The sequence below is a fragment of the Dioscorea cayenensis genome, chromosome 18, assembly GCF_009730915.1.
Source record: "Dioscorea cayenensis subsp. rotundata cultivar TDr96_F1 chromosome 18, TDr96_F1_v2_PseudoChromosome.rev07_lg8_w22 25.fasta, whole genome shotgun sequence".
NCBI lineage: Eukaryota > Viridiplantae > Streptophyta > Magnoliopsida > Dioscoreales > Dioscoreaceae > Dioscorea > Dioscorea cayenensis.
In genome coordinates, this window is record NC_052488.1 from 7,976,715 (window position 1) to 7,991,889 (window position 15,175).

The following is a 15,175-nucleotide window of genomic DNA, read 5'->3' on the forward strand; positions in this document are numbered from 1 at the left end:
AAACTCATCGTAGCCACCACTCTAGGAGAAATTAGAATGTCTAACTTCTTGCTCAATGACTCAACCTGGGCCGCTAATGAGGTAACTACATCAATCTCATGAAGTTCGGCTACCTTCTTTCTGCCCTTTGTATTCCACTGATGCCATTTCTTCAATGAGATGTCAAGCTTCTTCAGGTGTCTTGCTCCCTAAGGTACCTCCTGCTGCAGCATCAAGTAACTGGTTTCTACTTGGGTTCATCCCACTATAGAAAGTTTGAATAATCATCAACTAGGGAACCATGTTGAGGACATTTCTGCAAGAGCTCCTTGAACCTATCCCATGTCTCAAAAAGAGACTCCAATTCCATTTACACAAAATAAGATATTCATTCCTAAGCTTTGTAGATTTTTCGGGAGAGAAATATCGGACAAGAAAAGCTTCTACCATCTCCTCCCATGTAGTGATCGCTGCTCTACTTAATGAATATAGCCATTGCTTCACTCTGCCTTTCAAGGAAAATAGGAAGGCCCTCAACTTGATATCATCTTCCATAACACCATTTATCTTAAGCATGTCACACACCTCCATGAAGTTCTCTATGTGATTATTTGGATCCTCATCGGCCAAACCATTAAACTGTGCTAACTGGTGCAACATCTGGATAAAGCTTGGCTTGAGCTCAAAATTTTGAGCCGTGATTGGTGGCCGCACAATACTAGACTGCTTGCCAAGAACTGCGGGCCTAGCATAATCGGAGAGTGTCCTCTGCTTTCCATTCTGTTCTGCTATATTATCAGACCCTTTGCCTTCTATCTCAGCTTGATTATACTGTTCTTGTACAGGTTCTTTTCCCCTTTTATGAATTCTTCGCTCAATGTCCTGATTTCCGTCAACAAATGTCGAAGGGTTTCTGACAAGTTCCCTTTGCTTATATCCCGCAAGTGCAAGGACTTGTCGAAGTAATAATCCCAGGTGAGCGGGGTCGAATCCATAGGGAGTAGGGAGTGAAAATACTTAATTTGATTCTTAGCTATGTGGAAGGTCAATTGTGATAGGTGTGAAATTGATTCAATTCTCAACAATAAAATCAACAAGTAAAAGAGCAAAAGTAAGAAGAGGGTAAGGCAATCGATAAAGATGGGGTACTCGGATAATGCTTCACCTAGGATAATCGCTTCAAGTGCAAGAACTCTCTATTATGCTTCCTAATCAATGCAATGGTGAGTCGTGGAAATCCTTACATACATAGTCCCAAATCTAAGGTCAACTATGCCTAACTCTATATATGTCCCGGAGGAGAAATCGAACAATCTCAACACCTCGCACTCGCATAGAGTTGTAATGAACTCTAGGGATTCCAAGTGATAAATCTCTTCCTAAATATAGACCTAACCCTTTAGTCTAGGCGGAAGGTCCCTAGCCACAATTAAGCCCTAGATACTAAGATCCTCTCAACGCTTCACTCCATTGCACGCGTAACTAGGCCCCAGCGGAGGTTTATCTCTTAGACCACTCACTCTATTATGGCCGCAAAGAACCAAAGGAACGGAGGTAGAATCTATAATGCCGGAGGGGAAAGGGGACACTCCTGTACCTCTCAACTCACCCTCTCAACCCTCTCCAACCTAGCTTTGGCTAACACACGTGGTGTGTCACTCACTCACAAGGTTACCAACAAGAACTCTCAACCCTAGTGTCACTCTAGGGGAAATGTTCATACAATCAAGCATTCAAGGTTGGAACTCACAATACACATCAATTTTATTGAAAGCATAATAAAGAAGTTCAATGAAACGAATACATCCTAGGGTTCACAATCATCCAAGTACCCACTAGGAGTTTAGCTCTCCATGGAGCTTAATGCAATCAAAGAAATTGAATGTAAAAGCAATGAATCCATAAAGAAACCCCCTCGATGGTCATGTCGATGGTCTTGTGGAGAGTCCTCTACTCGTCATCCAAAGATTCCTTCATCCGGTATAGGATACGCCTCGATCGAAGCTCCCCTACTAACCTTCTTCCTAATGGAATCACGATGTCGGAGCCGTAGAACTTCTCCAAAACCTTGGCCAATACCCCTCGAAACACTAGCCGAAACCCCCTCACAAGTTGGGGAAAAGATGGAGAAAAGAATACCAAAATCGGGGTTGAAATCGGCTTTAAATAAGGCTGGAATCGGGCGACTGCACGGGCGTGTATGATGTCACACGCCCCTGTGGAATTTCCACACGGGCGTGGATAATTTCCACACACCCGTGTAGATTCTCTGTTTCTCTGATTTCTCGGCTGGGCTGCTACAATACTTGCTACAGTGCTTTGCTACAGTAACCTGCTACAGTGCTATGCCGGAAATACTCCCGAATTCCATACTTTCATTGGGGTAATGCAAACGGGCACACGTTTACGTCGTGAATCACTTGCCACTTCAATGATGTGCACGTTGGTGGATCTCTTGTTCTTATTTGCATAAATCAGAATATTCGAGTGTGACTGCCTTTGTGCCCCTCCAAATGAATGTGCTCACTCGAATACGAGGAGGTTGGCACACACTCTAGCATCTCACACCTTACCTATGTCTTCGCGTTTGAACCTTAGCAAGATCTCCTCCAAAATAGGTGCATTATGATCCACATTGGCCTGTTTCCTTCATACTCGGCCTCACAACCCTACCTGCATAAAAGTAACATAAAAACACACATATTAATGTAAAAACCTGAGAAAAGTAATGCTCAACATAAGGAATGAACGCTTCACATTCATATCGCACAAGCCCTTATCAGTTTCCTCGGGTTATAACCTGGAGCTGTAACTAAAGAAGTAAAGACAAATAGAACGGTGGAATAGGGTTTATCACTTGAAGCCCCTAGAGCTTTAAGCAGCCTTGGACATGTAAGATGTTGAGATTGACCGATTTCTTCGCTGGGCATAGTGTGTGTTTAAGGTTTTCCATGACTCATTAGACATCAGTTTGGAGACATAATGATTGGTCTTGCAATTGAAGCAATAGTCCTAGGGTGAGCAATATTCGGGTACCCCACTTTTGATCGATTGCCTTTCCTATCATTTTATTGTATCTGTCTTTCTTCTTTTCTTTATTTCTTTTCTTCACATTGATATTGTTAATACCACCTTGGAATCATCATCATCCTAGTTAAATATCAATTATAGTGTTTCTGATCACTATTCCCTGTGGATACGACTACGCACTCACCAAGTAATTATTACTTCGATAACATGTGCACTTGCGGTACACATGCACGGTGTGTTTCAAGATTTTGGCGCCGTTACCGAGGAATAGGCATTTTGGAAACACTTTACACTTTGCTATTTTAGCTATTCATTACTTGTTCTATTTCACACTTTCTTATTCTTCCATCGTTCTGATTTGTCTTTACTTCTTTAGTTGTGGCTCCATGTTATGACCCGAGGAAACCCTCTGATATTGGTAGAAGGAAATCAGGACATTGAGCGAAGAATTCATAGAAGGGGAAAAGAACCTATATAAGTGACACGTCTGAATATGCGTGTAAACCGCAACTGCACGAGTGTCAAAGTAATAATCCCATATGAGTGGGTATCGTATCCACAGAGAGTAGGGAATAAAGACACTTAAGTTGTTTCTTAACTAATGTAGAAGATAAATAGTGATATGTGTGACAAAATATGAAATAACAAAAATAAAAGCTACAAGATAGAGAGCACAAGTAAAAGAGAAGGTAAGGAAATCGATAAAGATGGGGTACCCAGATATTGATCCGCCAAGGACAATCGTTTCATGTGCAAGAACCCTCTATTATACTTCCTAATTGATGCAACTATGAGTCATGGAAATCCTTAATTACATGATCCCAAATCTAAAGTCAACCATTCCTAACTCTATACATGTCCTAGAGGAGAGATTAAATAACCCCCAACCATGCACTCGCATAGAATTACAATGAGCTCTAGGGATTCTAAGTGATAAACTATATTCCTATGTATAGACCTAACCCTTTGGTCCAGGTGGAAGATCCCTAGCCACAATCAAGCCTAGATGCTAAAATCACCTCAACGCTTCACTCCATTGCACTCGCAACTAAGCCCCAGCGGAAGGTCATCCCTTAGCCCATTCACTCTACTATGGCCGCAAAGAACTCTTGAAACTTGGAGGTAGGATAAATCACACCGGAGGGGAAAGGGGACGCTCCGCTAACTCTCGATTCACCCTCTCAACCCTCTCCAATCTAGCTTTGTCTAACTCTCATGGTGTGTCACTCGCTCACAAGGGTTACCAACAAGAACTCTCAACCCTAGTGTCACTCTAGGGGAGTATTCATACAATCTAACATACAAGATTGGAACTCAGAATAAACATCAATTAATTGAAAGCATAATAAAGAGATTCAATGAAATGAATACATCCTAGGGTTCACAAATACCCAAGTACCCACTAGGGGTTTAGCTCTCCATGGAGCTAGATACAATCAATGAAATCGAATGTAAAAACAAAGCATCCATAGAAAACCCACTCGTTAGTCGTGGCGATGTTCTAGTGGAGAGTCATCTACTCGTCACAAGGGTCCCTTTGTCCGGCCTAGGATACAACTCGCCGGATCGGTGCCGACGAAAACTCTCCCACTAACTTTCTTCCAAACGGCGCACGATGTTGGAGGTATAGAACCACTCCAAAGCCCTAGTCAATACCTCTCAAAACCCTAGCTGCCCATCTCTCTCAAGTTGGGGAAAAGATGGAGAAAAGAATGCTGAAATCGGCTTTTAAAGGGCTGGAATCGGGAATCCACACGCCCGTGTGAGCGCCCCGATGGATTTTTCACAAGGGCGTGTGGAATATCCACACACCCTTGTGGATTCTCTGTTTTCCTGTTTTCTCAGCCGGCTGTGAACAGTGCTGCTATAGTATTTTTGCTATAGTTTTTACTTCAATACCCTCCTATAATACCGGCCAAAAATACTCCCGATCCATGCTTTCATCGAGGTAACGTAAACGGGCAAACATTTACGTCGTGAATCGCTTTGCTTCTTCAATAACGGACATGTTGCTGGAGATCTTGTTCTATATGCACAAGTCGGAATGCTTGAATGTGACTGCCCTTGTATACTTCCAAATAGTTTTGCTAACTCAAATACGAGGAGGTTAGCACACATTCCTACATCTTGAACCCGACCTATGTCTTTGCGTTTGAACCTTAGCAAGATTTCCTCCAAATTGGTGCATTACGACCCACATTGGCTTCTTTCTCTCATAATCAGTCTCACAACTCTACCAGCATGAAAGTAACATAAATACACACATATTAGCGTTAAAACCCGAGAAAAGTAATGCTCAACACAAGGAAAGAACACTTCGTATTCTTATCACACAAGCACTTATCAAACTCCCCCACACTTAAGCTTTTGCTTGTCCTCAAGAAAAAATTAAAACATTGTGTGCATGGATGAAAGAAATATTGGAAGTGATTGGCCTTAGGTTCACCAAAGCTTACAAAGAGGGCATTCTAAAAGTAAGGAAAATTTCAACACTAAATACAAAAAATCAACGCTCTATCTAAAAACTTGAATAAAAAAGGACAACAACCCGAAATCGTGTAAGTGTGTGAACTCACTCAAGTCAACCCTAAGTATACTCCTCAAAGTTCTATGTATAAGGGACTTATTTATCTACAAAAGGTAACAAAAATTCAAAATGGGTAGTAGCTTCACACATCCTCTAAGGTAGCTCTTTCAAAAGCTGCCGCTAATGTGGCTTTCACACTTTCAAGGTGGTAGCTCTTTCTACTGGGGCGGTAGTTTTCACACATCCCATGAGATAGCTCTTTCTCTCATTAGGGCATAACTAGTATCTGACTTATGAGAGTAGCTTCATACATCATAGGTGGTAGCTCTTTCCACTCACCAAGCACAACTAAACAACAAAACTATTTTGTTCATTCTTTTCATTTTTTTTAGAATTAACACAAGAAACAACTAAAACTAGTCCCTTATACATCAAACATAAGTTTCCAAAAGAGTTCAAAGAGTAAGTAGTGCAATAAGTGTCAATCGGGCAAACATTCCTAGAAATTCAAGAAAAAACTAGAGCATAAAAACATTCAATGTTAAAAATTCTCCTAAACTCAAGAATACAATCAATGCAACTACGGTGAACCGCCATTGGCTATGTGAGCATGTACATCAATCAAAACTAGTATAAAAGAGATGCGTGCACTATGAAACTCCCCCCCGCACTTAAGTTGTACATTGTCCCCAATGTACACATGCAAGCTCATTCATAATGTAAATTAATTAAATTCAGATGTGGGAGAAGCACTCAAAACAATACTCCCCTGACTCCTAGTGTTGCATTTGACGAAGTTAAGTCCTTCGGAGTGTTGTTCCAACGGGTTGTGAAGCTCACACGGCCAAGTGCCGAAACACCTTGGCCATACCCATGACAAAGTCTCAATTCCCATGATGACAAGACCATCTATACGCATACACGAGGAGGTTCAGTGAAGCTCAATAAAAACAAACACAACTCGAGTATATAAAAGATAAGACAATGAATACAACTCGAGATACAAAATGAAAATAAACTCAAAAATAAAGTCCTTTTTTAGTATACAAGTCCAAAATAAAATGCGGAAGTAAAAGATGAGGAAAATAAAATCAAGTGTCAATGTCTTCCTCTGGCTCTGCTACTACTGTTGCTGGTGATGAAGTACATTGTGGGTCATTTGGTACAGGAATAGGGGATGGAGGTGCCGGAGAAACCAAGGGGGCCTAAGGAGTCCTCGGCCGCAGGACAAATGATGAGCCGACGTCTCGCTCTAAAATCTGTTGTAATATGTCGAAACGTGCCATGAACTCCGTATACTGTGCGGCCTGCGCAGCCTTAATATCGGAAATCTCTGCTCGGGCCTCTGCTACCTCTGCTGACTGAGGCTCGGGGGTAGGGTGGGAAGCCTCAGAATCATCACCCTCATCCTCGCCTATCTCTGGGGTCAGTAGAACCAGAGCATAAACCCCTATCCGAACCCTACGAACCATGCCCATCAGTCTCATCGTCTCCAGGCTCAGGGGCGCAGGTATACTCGTCTTCTCGGCCCCGCGAATCGCTTCCAAGAGACCCATACCCAGAGCTAATCTCGTAATGTATGGACCCGAGAAGATTGCTCATAATCTGGCATACTGGCCCTGATGTTGAATGTACTCAACGCCGATGTGCCCTAGATGGATCGGTGTGCGCTGCATCATCGAATACAAGTACAGAAGCTCTTGCTGGCTCAGAACACCAGTACTATCACCACGACCATTCACCGACCTACTCATGATGGCATGTAGATATTGGTACGCAGGTCGGGAAAGGCACGTGGCCTTGGACACCACCGGCTCATACTAGCCCTGACCACATAATGCTTTGTAAGCTCTCTGTGGGGTCAGAGCTATAGGATAATGCGTCGGTAACTAATAGTACTCCTCAATGCCTCCTCATACAAGTCAAGCCGAACTAAAAACTGAGTGATACTGAGACTATAGTAATGTCCAAGTGCTCTAAACTGAACTATGTCGAGGTCGTCGAATCTCGCATAAGATCTGTCGAACTCGAATGATGACAAAACCTCCAGTGAAAGCTGCCGTATGGCTGGCTCTCTAATCGACAATAATTGCCTCCAATCACCCATTGAAACTAGATCCCAGACCTCATCAATGAACTCATCCCCCTGCTACAAATCTCTCAATATACTCGTGTCCAAGAACCGAATCTGTCCAAACTGAAGTTTTGACAGACGCTGAAAATGAGTCTGATGCTCTGGGATAGTGAATCTCATGCTCTCGAACTCAGGAGATGACTCTTGCGGACGCTTATCACCTTGCTTCTTTGACCTGGGTTCCATAGTCTGCAAAAATTGAAAGAGAATTAATCAAACCAATTAATTAAACATAGCTGCAGAAATCCATACGATCGTACGGAATTTCCGCACGTCTGTGTGGATCAACGGGCTGTAAACAAACGCACGACCACGCTTCAAACTCCAAAACTTCACCATTACAATGCTTTTACTTCATTCTAAATATAAATAATCATTCTAATTGAAGAAACGAAGTATTATTGACTAGTTTCATCGATAAAAATCATAAATTTGTGAAGGAAATCAAAGATAGGGCTTACCGTTGAGTTGAGATGAGAAAGCTTTGAAAACGATGTGAAAACCAAGCAAAATCCTTCCAAATTGGCGATATGAGGTCGGGAAACAATGTAGGAGTGCTCTTAGACAATTGGAGGATATTAGGGAAACAATAATCCTTTTAAAAGGACTCACGCCTCTTGGAGTTCTGTACATCTACATGGGCGTGTGGAAACTACCCACGCCTGTGCGCCTCCACAGGAAAGCTTCAGAGGAGCAGGTGCACGCCCCTGTGTGCTCTCGGGAAAACACTTACTACCTCTGAACGCAACTACACGGGCGTGTGAGAAATACCCACGCCCGTGCGCCCGACCCATAGGTGCAGCCGTACGCCCCTGTGGCTGCTCTGGAAATCTAACAAAAATTGCTAAGTGTTCCGCACGGGCATGGGAATTCACAAGTCCAACTCACAGGGGCAAGCGCACGCCCCTGTGACTTCTCGGGATGAAGAGAGCTCCTCTGCAGAGATTCGCACTGGCGTGTGGAAATTATCCACGCCTGTGCGATTTTCACAAGGTTGCCCACAGGGGCGAGTCCACACCCCTGTGTGCTTTCAGGATAATCTGCCAATCTCTGCAGGAATTCACATGCCCGTGTAGCAATTACCCACGGGCATGCGAGAATCACATGGTAGTTCACATGGGCGAGTCCATGCCTCTGTACATTCTCTGGATGAGCTCACAATACAAAACCACGGGCGTGAGTTAATTCCACACGCCCGTGTGTTTTCTATGGATGCCTTAGAAAACTCTGCAGGCTCTTCAGAAAATTTCTGAACATGTTTACACACTCAGAGCCTGCCCTAATATGCAATTTATACCAGTGAAAAACATGAGAAGTAGCTCAAACAACCAAAACTTTGCCAAATTCTCATGAAAACACAAGATGAACTTGAAAACCCACAATCAAATCACAGCAGAAATATGTAAAAAAATCAAGACACCAACACTCAACAATTTATTCAAGCAATACTAAACTACCAAATTAAGAAAACAGTAAACACTTGGGTTGCCTCCAAAGAAACTCTTGTTTAACGTCACTTACCTTGACGTACATTATCTTACCTCATGGGGCTTATAGATGAAAGTTGTCATCTTAACCATAGCTTGGAAACATGATGAGCAAAATCTCTTGAGGGTAGACGGTGAACTATCGGGCTTTTGACCACCAATCAATGATTCACCCAGTTTGTTAGGTACACACACGTCTCCAACAGCCTTGGAGCGTTTCTGGTGGCATCTCCTAGACCTCTTCAAATTCTGGAGCACCTTCTTCAAAATCCCCGGGGTAGATGGTACTTCTTCCGTCGAACCAAGCATCATTACTTCTTTATTGTCCTCCTCTTGGTCGAACAAGCCTTCATATGGATCCGGATTGGGAAGGGAGCATGTCCTCCACCACACCCGGTGCAAGTAATCACGGTCGCTACTCTATTCGAAGTTAGAAGATCTAACTTCTTACTCAATGATTCCACTTGAGCCGTTAATGAAGTCACTACATCTATCTCATGGAGACCGGCCACCTTTTTCTTCTCCCTGACATTTCATTGGTAGATTTTTAACCCCATTTCTTTAATTAATTGACAGACCTCATCGGGGATCTTGCTACGTAAGGTACCTCCTGCTACCGTATCCAAGAGTTGCCTTGTACTCGGATTCATACTGTTGTAAAAGGTCTGAACAATCATCCACTCTGGGAATCCGTGTTGTGGGCACTTTCTCAGAAACTCCTTGAACCTTTCCCGCATCAAAAATAGAGACTCCAATTCCAATTGTACAAAGGATGAGATCTTATTCCTAAGCTTTGCAGATTTTCTGGGAGGGAAATAACGGCCAAGAAAAGCTTCTACCATCTCTTCCCATGTGGTAATTGATGTTTTAGATAATGAGTGTAGCCACTGCTTCGCTCTCCGTTTCAAGGAAAATGGGAAGGCTCTCAACTTGATGGTATCATCCGTTACCCCATTTATCTTGAGCATATCACACACCTAGAGAAAGTTCTCTATATTACTGTTTGGATCCTCATTGGCCAAACCATTGAACTATGCGGATTGCTGCAACATGTGGATGAAAGTTGGCCTCAACTCGAAGTTCTAACCTGTAATCGGGGGCGCACAATGCTCGATTGTGTTCCCAATACTGAAAGTCTGGCATAATCGGATAATGTTCGCTACTGCTCATTCTATTCTGCCATGTTTTTAGATTCTTCTACTTCAAAATCAGCTAGATTAAACTATTCTTACACAGGTTCTTTCCCTTTTCTTCTAAGTGTACGTTCGAGCTCGGGATCTCCTTCAATAAATATTGAGGGGTTCCCTCGGGTCATAATCTGGAGCTGCACCAAAACAAAGAAAACAAAATCAGAATGATCACAGAAAAGAAGATATGAAATAGACTGAATGAATAGCTAAGAAAACAAAGTGCAAAGTATCTCTAAAAACCTACTCAACGGCAACGGCGCCAAAAACTTGACATGTCCGAATTTGCGTGTAAACCGCAAGTGCATGGGTGTCGAAGTAATAATAACAGATGAGTGGGTATCGTATCCAGAAAGAGTAGGGAATAAAGACACTTAAGTTGTTTCTTAACTAATGTAGAAGATGAATAGTGATATGTGTGACAAAATATGAAATAACGAAAATAAAAGCAACAAGATAGAAAGCATAAGTAAAAGAGAAGATAAGGCAATCGATAAAGATGAGGTACTCGGATATTGATCCACCTAGGACAATCGTTTCAAGTGCAAGAACCCTCTATTATATTTCCTAATTGAGGAAACTATGAGTCGTGGAAATCCTTGATTACATGATTCCAAATCTAAGGTTAACCATGCCTAACTCTATACATGTCCCGGAGGAGAGATTAAATAACCCCTCAATCTCGCACTCGCATAAAATTTCAATGAGCTCTAGGGATTCCAAGTGATAAACCCTATTCCTATGTATAGATCTAACCCTTTGGTCCAGGTGGAAGATCCCTACCCACAATTAAGCCCTACGTGCTAAAATCACCTTAGCCCATTCACTCTACTATGGCCGCAAAGAACTCTTGGAAAATAGAGGTAGGAAAGATCACACCGGAGGGGAAAAAGGGATGCTCCGCTAACTCTCGATTCACCCTCTCAACCCTCTCCGATCTAGCTTTGTCTAACTCTCATGGTGTGTCACTCGCTCACAAGGGTTACCAACAAGAACTCTCAACCCTAGTGTCACTCTAGGGGAGTATTCATACAATCTAACATACAAGATTGGAACTCAGAATAAACATCAATTAATTGAAAGCATAATAAAGAGATTCAATGAAATGAATACATCCTAGGGTTCACAAATACCCAAGTACCCACTAGAGGTTTAGCTCTCCATGGAGCTAGATACAATCAATGAAATCGAATGTAAAAACAAAGCATCCATAGAAAACCCACTCGTTAGTCGTGGCGATGTTCTAGTGGAGAGTCATCTACTCGTCACAAGGGTCCCTTTGTCCGGCCTAGGATACAACTCGCCGGATCGGTGCCGACGAAAACTCTCCCACTAACTTTCTTCCAAACAGCACACGATGTTGGAGCTGTAGAACCACTCCAAAGCCCTAGCCAATACCTCTCAAAACCCTAGCTGCCCATCTCTCTCAAGGTGGGGAAAAGATGGAGAAAAGAATGCTGAAATCGGCTTTTAAAGGTCTGGAATCGGGAATCCACACGCCCGTGTGAGCGCCAATATGGATTTTTCATAAGGGCGTGTGGAATTTCCACATGCCCTTGTGGATTCTCTGTTTTCCAGTTTTCTCGGCCGGCTGTGAACCGTGCTGCTATAGTATTTTTGCTATAGTTTTTACTTCAATACCCTCCTATAGTACCGGCCCAAAATACTCCTGAATCCATGCTTTCATTGAGGTAACGCAAACGACAAACGTTATGTCGTTGATCGCTTTGCTTCTTCAATAACGGATATGTTGGTGGAGATCTTTTCTATATGCACAAGTCAGAATGCTTGAGTGTGACTTCCCTTATGCCCCTCGAAATAGTTGTGCTAACTCGAATACGAGGAGGTTAGCACACATTCCTACATCTCAAACCCGACCTATGTCTTCGCGTTTGAACATTAGCATGATTTCCTCCAAATTGGTGCATTACGACCCACATTGGCTTCTTTCTCTCATAATCGGTCTCACAACCCTACCTGTATGAAAATAACATAAATACACACATATTAGCGTTAAAACAAGAGAAAAGTAATGCTCAACATGAGGAAAGAACACTTTGTATTCTTATAACACAAGAAACTATCAATAAGAATAGTCTAATCAAGCTTAGATAGAAGGTGAAAGGTTTGATGACATGGTAGAACAGAATGAGCAGTAGAGGATACTCTTAGATTATACTAGACCGGCAGTTCTTGGCAAGCAGTCTAGTATTATGCGGCCACCGATCATGGCTCAAAATGTTTAGCTCAAGCCAAGCTTTGTCTGGATGTTACAGTAGTCATCACATTTTAATGGTTTGGCCGATAACGATCCAAATAATCACATAGAGAACTTCTTGAAGGTGTGCGACATGCTCGAGATTAATGGTGTTACGGATGATGCTATCAACTTGAGGGCCTTCGCATTTAACTTGAAAGGCAGAGTGAAGCAATGGCTTTATTCATTACCTAGAGCATCGATTACTACATGGGAGGAGATGATAGAAGCTTTTCTTGCATGATATTTCACTCTTGAAAAATCCGCAAAGCTTAGGAATGAAATATCCAGTTTTGTGCAAATGGAATCGGAGTCTCTTTTTGAGACATGGGATAGTTTCAAGGAGCTCCTACGGAAATATCCTTAACATGGCTTAACCGAGTGAATGATTATTAAGACTTTTTACAGTGGGTTGATCCCAATCATGAAGCAGTTACTTGATGCTGCAGTAGGAGGTATCTTAGGGAGAAAGACCCCCGAAGAAGTCCGACATATCATCGAAGAAATGGTTATGAACAGTTATTAGTGGAACACCAAAGACAAAAAGAAGGTAGCCGGACTTCATGAGATTGATGTAGGCAACCAAAGTCTTTACTATTTTTTAGATTTTAGTTTAGTGTTTGCATGAATAAGACTTGAGTGTTTGTGTCTTGATTTTTACATGCCATTGCTGTGTTTTTCTCGTGGATCATTGGTGTTTTTGTAGGCTTAATTGTGATTGCCGAAGTTTATTGGTCGTTTGAGAATGTTTTCCATGATTCTCTACTCAGTTGTTCATAGTATAAGTAGGCTCTGTATGTGTATAAGTGTGCAGAAATTTTCTATAGAGTCTGTGATTTTTTTCTAAGTCATCCAGATAAGACACACGACTGTGTGGAATTTTCACACGGGCATGTGTTTTCATTTAGAGCTCACTATGAGAGGACACAAGGGTATGTGTCTACCCCTGTGAATAACCTTGTGACGGTCACACACCCGTGGGTAATTTCCACATGGGCGTGTGTTTCTCTGCAGAGTCTTAGACTCTATACCGAGAAGACATAGAGGCATGTGAATAGCCCTGTGGATGACCCTGTGAATTACACACGGCCATGGGTAATTTCCACACGCCCATGTGAATCTCTACAGAAAGTTCTCCTCTATCCTGAGAAGACACAGGGGCAAGTGGAATGCTTAGCCAAATGTTTTTTGGGTGGACAGAGAAGCCAGAGGGGCGTGTGGGTGTCCCTATAGGTCGTGCATATGGGCATGGGGAATTTCCACACGCCATTGTTGATACGTTCAGAAATAGCAAGACGCAATCTCGAGAGCATACAAGGGCATGTGTCTGCACCTAAGAGCCCACCTGTGGAGTCACACGAGCGTGGGTAATTTCCGCACGCCCGTGTGGATGTGCAGACAATAAAGAGGTGGGACTTTTCTTTATTAATCACTCGGGCCCCTCAACTCTTTTAACTCCCAAACACTTAATTGATACCTCTCCCCCAACCCCTCATCGTCCATTTATAGAGATCTAGGGGTATTTTCTTGCTACATTCAAGGTTTTTGAGGTTTATCTCGTTGGCAAGCCCTATCTCTCTTTCTCTTCACCGAATCTTGATTTATTTCAGTTAAATTTGTGTTTACTGCCTAGTTTTCATGATTAATTGTTCGGTGCATGCATGAGAGTGGGTTTAAAGTGAAATTTTTATGTATTTTTACGATTTTTACATGGTGGCCGTGTGGCTTTCAAGCCCCATGGATCCACACGGGCGTGTGAAATTTACACACGACCGTGTGTATTTCTGTAGTATTATTCTGTGAGTATATGTGATCAATTTTCTTCTCAATTCTTCTATACATGGCCTTCAGTATCAAGAAACAAGCTGACAAGCATCCTAGAGAGTAATCCCCTAAGCCGGATCACATGGAGTTTGCTATTCCTGAGCAGCAAGCTGGGTTTGAGTGACTTTCGAAGCTCAAGTTCGGTCATACATGATTCCAAGACTTGATTGCGCTCAGGGAGGTTCAGTTAGCTGATGATATGGCAGACGAGATTGAGGAGCTCATCACTATAGCCAGTTGGCGCATATTGTTGTCCATTCGTGATCCAACCATTCATATGCTGACATTGGAGGTGTTAGTGTCTTTCGAGTTTTACCCCTCGCACTCCAGCTTTGCTAGCATTGATGCCATCCAGTTTTCAGCCTTCGGATAGTATCACTATATTAGCGTCACTCAGTTTTCAGTCCTCTTGGGTCAATATGATGAGGCATTCATCAGTACAGAGGAGTATGAGCAGTTGCCGACTGATTACCCTGACAATCTAACACCGCAGCGCGCTTACAGGGCGTTGTGTGGACAGGGTCAGTATGTGCCGGCGGTGTTGAAGGCCACGTGTCTCTCCCGACCGAGCTACATATTCATTCATGCCATTCTGAGCAGATCAGTGAACAGTCGTGGCGACAGCACCGGTGTACTCAGCCGACAGGAGCTGTTATATTTATATTCTATGGTACAGAGCACACTAATTCACCTTGGACAAATCTTGGTAGAGTACTTACAGCATCTAGGACAATATGCCAGGATCGGCGT

At 42.7% G+C, this 15,175-nt stretch overlaps 3 non-coding genes across 3 annotated transcripts; 2 read left to right on the top strand and 1 right to left on the bottom strand.

Annotated features, from left to right (window-relative positions):
* The first annotated feature begins 275 nt into the window (after window positions 1-275).
* On the top strand, window positions 276-381 carry LOC120283088. Its single transcript, XR_005543089.1, has one exon. It is a non-coding gene; the product is annotated as a small nucleolar RNA R71 (small nucleolar RNA).
* A 9,463-nt stretch (window positions 382-9,844) lies between these two features.
* On the top strand, window positions 9,845-9,951 carry LOC120283142. Its single transcript, XR_005543143.1, has one exon. It is a non-coding gene; the product is annotated as a small nucleolar RNA R71 (small nucleolar RNA).
* Window positions 9,952-12,869: 2,918 nt separating this feature from the next.
* Window positions 12,870-12,976, bottom strand: LOC120283216. The gene has a single exon (XR_005543211.1). It is a non-coding gene; the product is annotated as a small nucleolar RNA R71 (small nucleolar RNA).
* Between the last annotated feature and the right edge of the window lie 2,199 nt (window positions 12,977-15,175).